The following is a 15,030-nucleotide window of genomic DNA, read 5'->3' as shown; positions in this document are numbered from 1 at the left end:
AAGGAACCGAGTAGGCAAAAAAATACGCTCGCCAATCCGGCGCGTACATTCATTTCAGCCGACAGCACAAGCCGATCGTTCCTGCAGGGACGCGAAAGGCGCTTTCTCATCTCACGACATACGGGCATCGCCCGGGGTCTACGTCCCGCGATCCCGGCTGTGAAGAGCTAGGAGCCGTTCGCCACTTTCTCAGAAATAGCAAAAAGCGCCCATAAGGCAACGACACGAGGCGCGAAAAAAAGAAAGATCTTCCGAGCCGAGGAAATTCGCGCGCCTTACGTAACTGCCCCTCCTTTTATTTTTTACTATTTTGTAGTGCCTAACGAAAGACAATTGACCTGAGACCGTGCAACCAATTGAAAGACCCGCCGATAAAAAAAAAAAAAAACGTGCGCCACTCAGCAAGGAAAAAGCTTCCGCGCCTCCTCCAGCATTCCGCCCTTCTCCGCCAAGTCCTTGAGGAACAATTTGAAGCACTTGACTAGCGGTCTTCGCTCCGTCAACCTCTCGATAAGCTGAAGATCCGCGGCTCGGTGGCGCGCACTGTCGCGTGATGGGGGCCGAAATTGCCACAGGCTTCTTTACCGTTCATTTCTTCCATCTACTGCGCCCCCATTTTCTTTACTCTGGAGCTTCGAAGAAGTTTGATCTACACCCGCATACAGCGAAATGTGAACACCACGGCCAGGGGCGTAGGCAGACAAAGGGGAAGGGAGGCTGGGGTGCCGAGAGGTCACAGTACCCCTTGAAATTTCAGCCCTGCTCCACCTCCTACGCCATATATAGCCATATCTTGAGTACCTCGTCGCCCACATCGGCAGCACGACACGCGCGAATGCCGTAACCAATATTTCTCGCTTATGGCTTCAGTGAAGCCTTATTAATGTCAACTGTGACTTCACGTGGCAGAGTCTTGGGCACTTCCTTTGTTTATTCTGTCACTCGGGCGAAAATAATTTAGTTTTAGTTCGTGCTAGGACAAAATGGGACAGAAAAACCAAGGCTTCACCGAGTTCTCTTCTAGTGTCTTATAGCACGCAAAACGATCAAATCTCTTGTACTCAGCAAAGCATAGAAATAAGAGAAAACAGATATTACAATGCGCACGTGCGCTTTACTAGCGAGTTTAAGGGAAGAAGCGCTCGTAGGTCGGCCCCTTGGTGGTTCCTAAGTAAACAGGCAGGTTCTTCTTTGATGTGATCCACCGCCACAAGTATGGAAGTCTGAGCCGCTCAAACGAAGAGGCACTGTTGTTCTCATGCAGAGCATGTGCACACCTGTGTTAAGCATAGAGCGTCCGTGGTCTACTGGGTGTGCCACCGATTAAAACTTCTCAAGGCTGCTTTCGTATCCTTGTCGCCAGTGTATTCAAGTGATCTGACCACCTTGCAAGTACACAAAGTGAATAAGACACAAGCCTACGAGGGCTTCTTTCCGTGACAAATATGGTTTTGTTGGAAAACTGCATACCTGAATCACTCAGAACTGTTTGCTTTTATCACTGTGGCCATGCATTTTTTTTTTTTTGGGGGGGGGGGGGGGCGTGTAACACAGGAAGTAAAGTAATAATTAGGCCTGTGCGTTTCTGTACTCTCATAGACTGTCCTTAACGTGTACATTTCACCTTCACATTTCTCCATTAGTTTGGTTGCGAGGCTACCAAGACAACGTCCATTTTTTGCTCACTTTATTTTGACAAAAAAACATGAGACGGCCATTAGAAAACAGGAGTCTGGCTAACTAAAATCCATCCCCTTTGCCCACAGCTCCGATTATTCTACGGAACATCCTCCTGAATCATGTTCAACATTGTTAGACGGGTGGGCCGCTTTGATAAATTATGCGCTCTTTGAATCTCACTGTGGTTTGCCACCCTAGACGATTTATTCGTCAGTTTTCCTTTGGAGAGTAAGCCGTCGGCGAGTGGGCACAAGCCTAATTTCAAGGAAACCGTATTGAGACTTTCCAGAAACGACTTTGAACATGACACCACACATTAACTTCGTGCTTGTCCAACGCACCAACCCAAAAGAGTTTTTTTACGTACAAGGCCATAAGAGCAACTTATCTTTTTTTTTTCTCTTTCATCTTCTTCTGCAAGCATGAGTCCACTAATGCAATAGTTCTTGGATATCTTGACAACAAAATTCACAAGAACCGGGAACGATGGATGTGACCATGAATGGGTAGTTATGCATAGCGCGATCCGCTACCGTGATTCGGTAAAGCGGGAAGCCCCTACGAGGCAGGCGTGCGCACAACTGGCAGGCACCTGGCGCACTGGCGCCCTCAGGGCGATCTGCTGCGCGCGGAAGCGGATCGCGCAATTCTATAGCTCTCTTATAACTTCGGCGTCTCCTCAAGTGCAGAGAGCTAAAAGTGAACTGGCCTGCACAATGAGGCACTTCAGCAACATGTTTATAAATATGAGAATAACAAACAAAAAGTTCGAGAAGGAATGATGTGCAGGCTGAACGCGTTCTTCACTTGTCCTGTTCACCGCTGTCACGCGCAGCGTGCGACTTGTGAACCCTGGAAGCAGCATCGAACGGAGAGACACGTTACACAGTGGCAAAACAAACAATACGTAGTTAGCAACGCGTAACGAGAAGAGATGCCGAGTCCTCGGCGCACCTGATGAATAGCAGCTGAAGCACGCCCCCGCATTTCTTAATGTAGTCCACGGCATCCTTTGCACAACACCCGATGAAGTCGCATCCGTTCACCTATAAAAGATAAAAAAAATACGCAAACGCTTAGTCCATAATTTAAAAAAAAGACATGCGGTAGGGGGGGGGGGGGGAGGAGGGGGGCAAAGGACGTGGTAGAGCCTGAACAATCTTGCTCTGGCAATCTAATAATAAACACTAATAGCACTCGTAAGCTGTGAACAGGAAATACATGCCCTGTGTATAATTGAACTGAAAACACACTATATCACCGAGTCAACCGAAGAACTGTTTTGCAGTGAATATATAATTGGTTTTGGGGGAAAGGAAATGGCGCAGTATCTGTCTCATATATCGTTGGACACCTGAACCGCGCCGTAAGGGAAGGGATAAAGGAGGGAGTGAAAGAAGAAAGGAAGAATGAGGTCCCGTAGTGGAGGGCTCCGGAATAATTTCGACCACCTGGGGATCTTTAACGTGCACTGACATCGCACAGCACACGGGCGCCTTAGCGTTTTTCCTCCATAAAAACGCAGCCGCCGCGGTCGGGTTCGAACCCGGGAACTCCGGATCAGTAGTCGAGCGCCCTAACCACTGAGCCACCGCGGCGGGGCAATAAAAGCGGCGTTCGAAGTCATCTAGAGTTAATTGCGTTCAACAGTCAGGGCCGTTCAGAAATTCAGCCGCTAGCATCAAGAGCGTGTTAAACGCATCGCTATTCGGACGAGGTAGTAAGCAATTCAAAATCTCTTGGATGTGTGAGAAAAAGAGATAATTGTTTCATGCATACACTCGGAGCGCTGCGAACGCCTTTTGATGGAGTAAACGCTAGTCCCGTATTTCCTTTTATTTTCCAGAACCACCACACTCCTCCCAGCTAGAGTGCAGAGCACACACTCTGCAGGAGTGGATATACTCCTTCTATTAACACGCTTTAGCAAAAAACAAAACTGCAGATGAGCGGGGAATCGAATCGCTGAACTTTCAGTCGGGAGCCTGGTTCGCTAGTTCTTAAGTTTTTTTTTGTAATATGGTATTTATTGCAGGCGTTTATGTGCAACATGGAGGAAGGAAAGAACTGAGGAGAGGCGGTTACGTCACATTTTTTTGAAGCCGGCTCCCCCCTACTTGGCCGCCGTCTCAGCGCGCTTGCGCATGCGCAGCAGGCATTGCAGCAGACGACGCCGCTGCGCCCAGTGTTACCGTTGTCTGCGCCGTCAGCCAAAGACTCCCAGTAGTCCTTGCGAAAGCGCGTGACTTCCGGCACACTTTTTGGCGAGCAGCTAGTATAGCGAGGGCCTCTCCTGAGTTTTCCTTCCTCCATGATGTAAAAGTACAGCCTATATCAGACGTTTCAGGGAAGACAAAAAAAATTCAAAATAGGCTTTTTGGGGTAAAAATATGGCTTTTGCGACATAGTATTACCAGTGTTGGAGGACACCGGTGAATCGTCTGAAGTAGTAAGCTGGTTAACTAATTTCTGATAACTTTATAACTATCACAGATAGGCAATTGATTGCAATTAGAGATTTGTAGCCGGCCGTTAGTAATAGCCATATCAGTTTTAGAATTTCGAAAAAGCGATTGTCCTCGGCGCTGTGGGTCGACAAAATTTGGCTGCATCATACGAAAATAATACGCTTTCCAAAGCGCGCAGGCAAAGCAACCCCTCCAGTGCACGCAACCAGTCACAAAAGCCAAATTTTTGTCGACCATAGCGCCGAGGACAATGGCGTTTTCGAAATTATAAGAACTGATATGGCTATTACTAACGACCGGCTACAAATCTTCAATTGCAACTAGGTGCCTAACTCTAGTAGTTAGAAAGTTAATTATTAAAAATTAGTTAACAGGTTTTCTGGTGTTCACCAACACTCGTAATACTATTCTGAAAGAGCCATATTTTCACCTAAAAAAAACCCTATTTTTGAGAATTACTTGGTCTTCTCTAAAACATCTGGAGCCGCCGCGGTGGCTCAGTGGTTATGGCGCTCGGCGGCTGACCCGAAAGACGCGGTTTCGATCCCGGCCGCGGCGGTCGAATTTCGATGGAGCGAAATTCTAGAGGCCCGTGTACTGTGCGATGTCAGTGCACGTTAAAGAACCCCAGGTGGTCGAAATTTTCGGAGGCCTTCACTACGGCGTCCCTCATAGCCTTAGTCGCTTTGGGGCGTTAAACCCCCATAAACCATCTAAAACACCTGGTATCAACGACTGTTTGCAAAGCAGCCAGTTAGAAGAAACAAATTCTCACCGTGTCACTTCGTGTCACTTCTATACATCAGGGATTTCGTGACCCGGCCGTATTCTCCCCCAAGAAAGCACAACTGAAGAATGATGCCATGTTATCACAAATAGCTCGCTTATCAGTGACACCCGCAGCATACAGCTCTGCCGGATGGCAGTGCTGGCTGTGATGACGGTCGTAGCGGTAAAAAAAGCTGGCATAATTCATTTCCTATCTTTCGTGAATTACAGACCAGCCCAGACCCACATCTTGCTGAATTTCATTCCTACGTAGTAAGCGCTTGTCTGTCACCTTCACCCATCCGTGTATTTGTGTGCGCTTTATGCCCACTAATTCAAGCCTTTTGAGCTTTCTTAAAATTGTCGTATCGTGGTGATAAACTCACGCGTACGAAGCAGCAGACTAGCACTTTGTTAGATGTCGAGCGGGCATCAGAGATTTTCCATCACCCTTCATCGTCTTGAAGCTCAACTTTATACCCGAGATGCTCGAAAACGTGGTAAAAAGCGGCTGATTTCGTTCTTCGTGCGACCTCGGAACGCCTCCACGATGAATTGTCGTGAAACGTGGGTCCTATATAACGCCGAATACGCTATACAAAGAAAAGCACAGGTCTCTCCAATATGAAAGGGAACTACCGGTGTGTACAAAAAGAGTATTTCTTTTTTGTAAGATTGGTTGACTGAGCCGGTTGGCGCATGGCTTGCATGGCGTCAGCTCGGGAAAGAAACGGAAACACGAGTGAGGGTACGAAGCGTCGTCCTTCGTCCCCTCACATGTGTTTCCATTCTTTCCCGACCTGACGCCAAGCAAGTAACACAAATTTCTCTGCTAAAGTTTAAAACGACTTTGGATATTACACGGCAAGAGGAAACCTAGTTAGAAAACCGGAAAAGATGTGCTTGTCCCGCATAATTACGAAGCAATCATTAAGTGCAAGCTAAGCTTTATTATTGGAGGGACCTGTACAGACACGCAACACCAGTGCTACCAACAAGCGCCGCGGACCAGGCCCCGCCAGTTGCACTTCATGTTTTGCGGGTGCCGTCCAAAAACAGAGCGAAAAAAAAAAAACGCAGTCTGGTAAGACAGCTGAAACGCATCTTCCAAGTGAAGCCACTTTCTTTTTCGTTCAAAACCGGTGGGCGTGGAACAAAAGTTGGAGGCAGCAGGCGCTTCCCTGTCTCACAAATAACGCATTGAAATGCGCCGCGTGTGAGTAATTATTTTCTCCTTGCAACGGTGCGTTAGAAGCCTCCAGGGACGACTGAGGCGAGCTGCGTGCAATTTTCTTTTTTCCCCTCGCCGCACAGTACGGCGCCACGGTGGCGCTGCCTCTGCCAGACGTGCTTCTTGTGCGCGCATACCTGGATGAGGAAGTCTCCGACGCGGATGCGGCCGTCGCGCGAGGCCAGGCTCCCCGCGTAGACAGCCTTGACGACGGGGGCATTGGGCGTGTCCCGGGCGCCGGGGGTCGCAGTCCTGGAGGCTGAAGCCCAGCTTGGTGTGCCAGCCCCGGTTGAGCTTCACCGACACGCACTCGATCTGCAAAGCCCGATCATCCGCGTGACCTGCCGAGGCGATACGCCGCCATCATAGCACGCTCTCAGTGCTGCAGCGTCGCAGAAGCGCGCACGCGCGCCCATTTGTGTACTCCGCAGCGAGGGCACGTTGTGCTGAGAGCGCCTCATCATTATCACGCTGTAAAAGGCCAACGCGTGCCGGTCAGAGGGAGGCTTGTCCTGAACATTTTACAGCCACCTCATGTACGCAAACAATCACCGTGCCCAGCGCGCTCCCGTTTTGCAAGCAAGTGTTTGCTTCTAAACTTCGTTAATAAGTCAGAGCATTAGTAAGTCTTACGTTTGATGAAACAGCTCAACGGACGAGGACGTAGTCAGAAGAGGTCAGACACAGCGCTGTTTCATCAAACGTGATCAACCAACTAGCCCACACTTCAACTCATTACTAAGTTTGCTTCTTGGCGCGGCTTCTAATGGCCTGGCTAATGCGAGTCAGAATTTTGCGTACTTGAAGGGTATTTCCATTCATTGTACTTTAAAGGCGCCAAAACCACACACACACACACGCACGAGAGAAGAGAACGGGACAGAGTGCCACTCACAACTGGTTTAATTTGCAGAAACCGCATACATGCATATATATACAGTCAGCCAGCGCCTGCGCAAGGAACATATTCACACATCAAGTCGTACACGATAAGCATCGCTCAAAAACTGTTTTTCCACCTTGTACGAAGATATTGATGTTTCGCTGACGCACAAACTGCCTTTCTTGCTAATACAGAAGGCTTCGATCAGTTCTCTGGCGTTTACATTGCTACTCCTGGCAAGAACCAACTAGCCCGACAATAAGTTCATTCAATTTGCCTTAGTATCAGGTTTATAAAACGCTTAGCCCAAACTTTCGTGGCATTTTGATCAAGCATAACCCCTTTAATAAAACTTAGATTAAAGGTGCGCGGAATGCTATAGTTGTGCTTTGTCCTTCTGGTGCTCCAAAATACGCCAGGACAGCCGCTTAGTTATGAAAATATGATGATTTGCTGTATATGTAGGCAAGCTAGTGCCACCTGTGTCCTCTATGAGTGCGATCTTCGCAGAAATGGTATAATTCCCGCCACAAACAAAAATTCAATTTAGCAATGAGCACGAAAACCTAACGCAACTTGGGAGTCGAATGAGGGGGTTGAACCAGCTCAGATTTCTTTATTGCTATTAAAATAACTTTCAAGGAAGGCTAGAGAATGTCTTCCCGCAACTAAACAAGATCTATCCCAGCAGGTTTTATGTATAAAGACAGATTTATTGGGACCAGAAGAAAATAAACAAGAAAAAGATGTGCCCCAGCCCGCACCACTACGTATAACGGGCTTATGTATAAAGACAGGTAGAGCTATGAGTAGAAAATATTGTATTGCATTTTCACTTCGTCTAGTATCGAACAGTTGGGTTTCCAAAAACAGTAAAATGGAACCATTGGCAAAAAAAAATTCTAATCGTTTCACACGAGCGTTGCCATGTCAAAAACCTCGACGCAGATATTCGCTAATGATTCTGAGGACAATACAGCAGAATCTCGATAAACGGAACCAACGCTTAAATGGAACAAACACCTCGCAGTTGGTTGGTTTTTTATTAAGGCAATGTAAAAAAAATCTCGTTAATTGGAACAAAAATTTTCCGACCACCGTATAAACGGAACCGAAAATAGGCTCGAAACCGCAACTTGACGTGAACGCGCAGCCCGATCGCGCTACGCATCACTGCCCTCCCCCCCCCCCCCTTTTTTTCGATTTCCGTTTTTGGACGTTTCCGGTTTTCTCGCACACTGCAACCGCATCGCTTGCTTTCTGTCGCGGTATGCTTGGTAGTTGCGTTCAGCTAGGCTTAAGCCTTACATCCGCTGTTGAGCGTCGTGTGCGACATTTCGTCGCGAAGTCAGCATCCGATGGCAGCGCAGAAGCGACCTCACAATGCCCTTAGGTTAGAAAGGAAGGTGGAGATAATCAACGACTTCGAGAGTGGTCGCTTCACAAAAACAGCGCTTGCGACGAACTACGCTGTCCCCAAGAGCAGCCTCACGAGGATACTTAAGGACAAGGATAAGCTGCGGCAGGCTTTCGGGACGTCACGCTTTGGCCCTCAAAGAAAACGACTGCGGGTGGCCAACCACGAAGATCTGGAGAAGAGCCTGGTGGTTTGGCTGCGGAGAGCCCGCAGTGAAAACATTCCGATCAGCGGGCCACTCATTCACGCACAAGCAGAAGAATTTGTTCTGCAGCTCGGCATCGAAGGTTTCTCGTGCACCGAAGGGTGGTTGACGATATTTAAAGATCGGAATGGCATAGTGTGTCGTGCCGATTCAGGGGAGGCTGCCGCTGCAGACACGACAGCATGCGGGGACTGCCGAGCAAGACGGCTCCCCAAAATTCTGCAGAAGTGAGCAGCCAGTCTAGTATGGGTGGTGCCATCCAAAGAAAACCGTTGCGAGAGCTAAAACAAGCAAACATAAAGTCCTTTTTCACAAGCCAATAAATTGCAGTTCCCACTGATTTCCACGGAATAAGTGGACTATTGACATTTTTTTTAAATTTTAGTAGTGCTTTGAAAAAAAAAGTTCACTGCTTACTGCTTTTGTGCAATAAGGCTTGTGCCCATAGTGTACCGTTCTCTTTATTATCTAGATTTTGCATTTGAGATCCACTTCCGCGGAGACTGCCAACTGCGTGCACACCTGCCTCGTCGGGAGCAAGCAGCGCGGAACGGATTACGAAATCCTGAACCTTTTCTCTCTCTCTCTCTACACGAAGCTCCTGATAAACGGAACATATTTTCCCGGTCCTTGAGGTTCCGTTTAACAAGAGTCCACTGTACTTAGATTCGGCTCACGTGCCCGGCACTGTTTAAATTAAGGCATGCCATCACCACAACGTGTCTTTCTATGTGCCAAGGCAATTTTCGCCAATTAAGTTTCACCATCATCATTACTGCCACTCAATGTACGCGCAAATATCAGTGTCACGACATGCAACTCAAAGAATATCAAGTTACAAGGTCGGTGTTTCCGGTCGCAAGGCACAGCAGAAGTGCGTGCAACGGTAATGGCGGACTAGTTAACAAACACTTGACAACTTGCTCTCAATTGGGAATGTGAGCCTGGAAACAGACAGAGGCTTCGTACACGTACTTAAAGGAAAGCTCAACAGTATCAAGATTCACGACCTTCCGCACAATCAGAATAGAAGTGCGGAAAAGAGGAAATAAAGTTCGTGATGAGTAGACGTCCCGCTTATAAACATCTTATATCCTATGTAGGAAATGCTCATGCGGCCTATACCACCGTTTTCAGTGCGTGCCACACGCTGGTGGAGGCGGCCAATCTCAACTTCTATACGCTCCGCTGTTTTCACAAGCGGCTCAAAAATCGCCGGCACGCGGAAAAAAGACTAACTAAATATAAAATTAACTGGCTTTCTAGCTTCTAAGCAAATGGAGCAGTACGTCCAAGAACGGCGCTCAAGTGATAGAAGTCGGCGTTCGGGCGAGGTACGGGAAGAGTTAAAGGGACACTGAGGAGAAATTGAAGTTGGCTTGTATCCATAGAATACCAGCTCCTGATCACAAAAACGCCACTCTTCCTGAAAACAAAGCTCTTGTAATGTAGAAAATAAAGAGAACCAAAATACAGGTATCGCCGCCACAGGCCAATCTCGCAAGTACAAGCGTGATGACTTCCTAGGACAAGAGGCGCCACCATGGAGGAATTTTCCTTACCTCATGGAAGTCACGAATCTCTGAGGCTTGCAAAGGAAGGTTGCGCACCGCACCGCTAGCCGCCAGAAATCACGGAGTCTCCGTTTACGTCACGTTTCACGTCACTCCATTCTGTGTCGTCATAAGAGTTCTCCGTGTCGTCATAAGAGTTCTCGAGTTTGAATCGGAGCGGCGGGAAAAAATTTTTCGACTTCGAATCCAAATTTCTTTGAAATAAATGCATCTTTCGCTCCCGGACAAGCGTCAACAAAGCCATGAAATGCCGAACTATCAGATATTGCTAACAAAAAAATTTTGGTAGGGTTCTCCTCAGTGTCCCTTTAATGAAAACACGGTACGAAGCACCTATAGGGGAAGAGGCGGCGACAGTTTTTTTTTTTTTTTCATGCAAAGCAATGCCTCGGGCAACACATTTTATGGAAGAAATGGTTATCGATGCATGCTCTTCGATCAATTATATCACATTTATCAAGGCTACTTTGACGTGTGGCCAACGTCTCAATACCTGGCACAAAGCTAATTATCAACACCTTAACTGGACGTAACATTGATAAGGAAAGATGCCTTATCCTGTATTTGAGATAAGCACTGCACTACAATGCATGAATAACGGCGTTTACAGATTCCAGGAGCCCAGAAAAGGCGTCAGCTGCGGGCGAGAGCTGGGATGGAATAGCCGAAGGCAGCGACAGCGAGAGGATGGACGCTTGAGGAGGTCACGTGGGCAGCGCCCGACGCCCGAGTCAGTTGACGCCGTGCGCGCACACCACAGATCGTGTAAACACACTTTCACAAACAACTCGAAAGAAGCGCCGCCACCAGCTACGCTTTGGGAGGGGGAAGATGAACGTCGGGTAATACGACAGACAGATTTCTAGCAGCGCTGCCGACGTGATGTGCTGTGAAGTGGCAGGCACAACGACTGGAGGTGGTGTGGGCGTTCAACTTCAGATTTTTTTGTCGTCTAAAACAAAAACCACTAGGGTAAAAATCTCGGAACGAGGTACCAATAACGTTGGCTGCCAGATGCGAAATCTTTCATATTTTTGTTTAAGAAACTCAATACAAAATTTACAGCTGAAAACGCTGAAGAACGCGCTTTTAGGCTACTTTAAATTTTTGTTTACTTTGTTGGTCATACTTGAGTCTAAACATTTTTAATAAATAGTGAAGGTCCCGGGCAGTCTTTCTAATGGTCAGAAAATAAAAATGCCAAACGTTTTTGTAGAAGCTGAATAAATGGCGCATTTCGAGTTAAAATTCTGAACTTAAATATATTAAAAGTTCTGCACTGCCTTCTTTTCTTGCTGTTCTGTGTGACGAAACAAGGCTGAGATATTTTTCAGAAAAATATAAAGCGTTGAGGGAGAAAAGAGAAATTCGGTGTGAATTTTTTCATGAGACCTAGTTTTGTGCTCGCCCACGATATTCAAAAGGCGGTCACCTGTCCCTAATTTTTTTTTTGCTAAACATATTCTTCGAAATAACTCTTGGTAGCTGAGTAAAGAGGCGTAAATTTTTTCGAAGAAATCAAGGAGGGTAGAGGGCAACGTCTGGGGTTTTTTTCGCCTTGCTTCGAACTACAAAACCCGTGTTTCGAGGCACTCTGTTAACGCCTGCATCTCGAATAAAACAAGGAAACTTCGATCTCCTAGCATGACTCAAATGCTGTGGTGGCGACGAGAGTGTTGCTTCGCAAGCGGCGCTTATCGGCAACGCCTCCCACGTGCCTTCCCGATAAGATAATGGTTCGAGCCCAGAAATGAGCATAGCGTCCTGGAGGTCTACCGGCGACAATTCTGAAGAGCCTTTTTCTGTTTGTAAACAACTCCGGCAGATTATGACAGTAAGGGTTTCCAAAACGCTTCCGGCGGAAGGGCGCCCAGAATCCTTGGCGCGGTGTTTGAACTGGTACTGGTGCAGGCGCGACAGTGTGGACCCCTTTTTCCGCGGTGCTCATCACCAGCTTGAAACGTCCAGTGAATATTTCATGCAGCCAGAGAGCCAAGCTCAGAAAGTAGCAGGATCGCAAACGGGCCTGAAATCTTCCACTGCGCAAATCACTGCCGTCAACGAGAAACACAGAATGGTTGGGAACAGGTTCTCGCATTTACGTAAAGCGCTTACATAAAGGCATAATAGATAACAGGCGCAATTTTAGTATAGCGTACGCAGACATGCGCAGAGCGACAGCGTGCGAAAAAAAAAATGGCCTGGCTTAGCTTATGGTTAAGCCTAGGATGTGAAGCATACGTCGCTTGGCAAGCCGTACTTCTCGTTCTCCCGTTTCCGTGGCTCTTTGTAACTTGCGCTTTGCGGTCTGGGGAGCCGCCCTCTCCCTGGCCGACATCTCGCTGCTCAACTGACTCAACGAGTGCGTCGCCTTTTATACAATTGCGTGACGTCAGTATCTCCTAGCGGTAGGAGCGGGAGTTAGGCCGCCGGCGGAGCGTCGCCTTTTATACAATTGCGTGACGTCAGTATCTCCTAGCGGTAGGAGCGGGAGTTAGGCCGCCGGCGGAGGCTGCGCGTCAGCAAGCTAGCGCACGAGTTGAGCCCCAGCTTTCACAGCTGTTGTGACGTCATATCACGTGGTGCGCCGATGTAGGTCAAGTGGTAGCTACGCGGCCGCGCGCGGCGCAGCAAGGAAGAGCTCGATTGTGCGGCTAGTATGCTTCGCATAAAAATAGCGTGCTTCTTAGTGCGCATGTGCCAAACGCTGTTTCAAACCGAGCCTTGCCGTACGCTCGCATTACGTACGCTATTTCCCGAATTTAGCGGGCGTGGCTCTTGATTACGCTAAAATACCGTTTCCAACTTGGCGGCACGCTTGAAGGACCCCTCGCTTCTGAGTGCATTCATTGTTGCTACTGCGTTTTTCAGTACGTTCACTTCTCATGGATAAATAGACCATCGGCCTTTTGCTTTGCCTCATCTGGCCTATAACAAAACATATGAGCGATAAACTCGCTGTATTTTTTATTTAGAGTAAAGGTTCTGCCACTCCTAGGCTTAATGAGGAGCGTCGGTTTGTTGACAAAAGTGGTTCCCGCTTTAAAACCACGCGGCGCCACTAAGCTAAAACATGATAAATATGGAAAGAAGGATACAAGAAAGTAATCGAGGTTATAATCTGCCATACAGATTAGGCCGAAAGGTCATTCAGCAGCGGCCTCCCGGTTTAATGTATGCAGACGATATTGTACTGTTAGTAGACAGCCAGGAAGATTTACAAACACAGGTTAATTCTTGTGGAGACGAATGATAAGCTCTAGGCTTCAATTCTAGCGCAGCTAGGTCATGTTTGATGATTTTCAACGATTGAACTGATCAGGTGCTTACAATACAAAGCCATGAAATACCCAGAGTGGCGAAATACAAATATCTTGGGGTATGGGTAAACGAAGGTCAGATGAACACAGAAAAGCACGAACAGTCTCGTTAGCAAAAGGGCGAAGAGATGAGAGGATAATGAAACGTAGGGGCATTGATGGGGTACAACAGGTATGAAGTACGTAGAGGTATTTGGAAAGGAATAATGGCGCCGGGCCTTACTTTCGGGAATGCTGTTCTGTCTTTAAGGGCGAAAGTTCAGTCGAGATTAGAAGTAAATCAGAGAGCTGTTGGAAGATTAGCACTAGGTGCCCACGGGAAAACCACAGACGAGGCAGTATAGGGGGATATGGGCTGGATATCGTTCGAAGCACGGGAAGCTCAGAGTAAAGTACTATACGAAGAACGCCTGAGGATATTGGACGATAACAGGTGGGCAACGAAGGTATTTAAATACCTATACAAAAAGAGCGTTCACTCACAATGGCGGAAAAGAACTAGGAAGCTAACCAGTAAGTATGCCAGACACAAGGACGGAGAAAGACAGAACATTAAACGACTGGTTAAAAACGCGGAAGGTAAAAATTGGATAAATTCAATGGAAAATAAGCGGACTGTAGAATTATATAGAAATTGGAAAAGACAGTTATGGAAGGAATCGTTCTACGACAACTCAAGAGGCAGTGCCCTACTCTTTGAAGCTATATCAGGGTGTCTTACAAAGCGGAGCTACAAAAAGAAATTTAACCAATAAAATGACACATGTGCTGTGTGAGGTAAATCTGTAGAAACAATAGAACATCTCATACTAAAATGTAATGGTATCCATCCCGATGTCGATGCAGGCACAGCCACTCTCCCTGAGGCCCTAGGGTTTAGAGGTAACAATGGTGGTGTGCATGACTCTGCAGAGGAACTTAGCAAAAAGCGATTGGAAGATTGGTGGCTCAAAAGCAGAGAGGTGACATAAGGTTAGAAGTGTAAGGTTTAAAATGAATTTGAAGAAACTGACGAATTTACAGACCAACTTATTACACAGTTAAAGAACTATAAAGGAAAAGGGCCGAGCATGGTGGGCATCTGCCACAATTCGGTTTCAAAGGAAAAGCAGCTATCTTCAATCGATCCATTAATCCAACCATTTCATTCCAATCCAACATAGCTGCGTCTCTGTTTGCATACGCTGAATTAAAAGTGCGGATGTGACAAACAGGCCATCTTCGCACTGCAATCTGCGGCTATGTGCTGCAACTTAAAGTTTTTCCTTACAGTGAGTTGAATATTACGTGTTCGATTCGCCACTGCTAAGGCCTCCACCGTAATCAACTGAAACTGCAGCACCTAGCTGGGCAAAAAAAGGAACAAAATAAAATACAAGGGCGCTACGTTGGTACCCGCGTTTTTCTTGCGGAAACACATGCTAGTTGCGTGCAGTGCCGTTCTGCGCTCGACAGGGAAGCGCATGCAGAGTGCGTTCTTAATC

General features: G+C 47.3%; 1 pseudogene across 1 annotated transcript in view; it reads right to left on the bottom strand.

Moving 5' to 3' along the window:
- Positions 1–2,397: 2,397 nt before the first annotated feature.
- The window catches only part of LOC144114807 (multiple PDZ domain protein-like), a 46,257-nt pseudogene continuing 33,624 nt past the window's right edge, over positions 2,398–15,030 (bottom strand). Inside the window, exons 6-8 of the transcript XR_013311129.1 lie at positions 6,285–6,462; positions 2,635–2,726; positions 2,398–2,532 (exon numbers count right to left, since the gene is read on the bottom strand). The product of XR_013311129.1 is annotated as a multiple PDZ domain protein-like (transcript). The remainder of the gene's footprint in view (positions 2,533–2,634; positions 2,727–6,284; positions 6,463–15,030) is intronic.

This window comes from Amblyomma americanum, chromosome 1, assembly GCF_052857255.1.
Source record: "Amblyomma americanum isolate KBUSLIRL-KWMA chromosome 1, ASM5285725v1, whole genome shotgun sequence".
NCBI lineage: Eukaryota > Metazoa > Arthropoda > Arachnida > Ixodida > Ixodidae > Amblyomma > Amblyomma americanum.
Note: the sequence above shows the minus strand (reverse complement) of the source record. Positions and strands in the feature narration are given on the sequence as shown.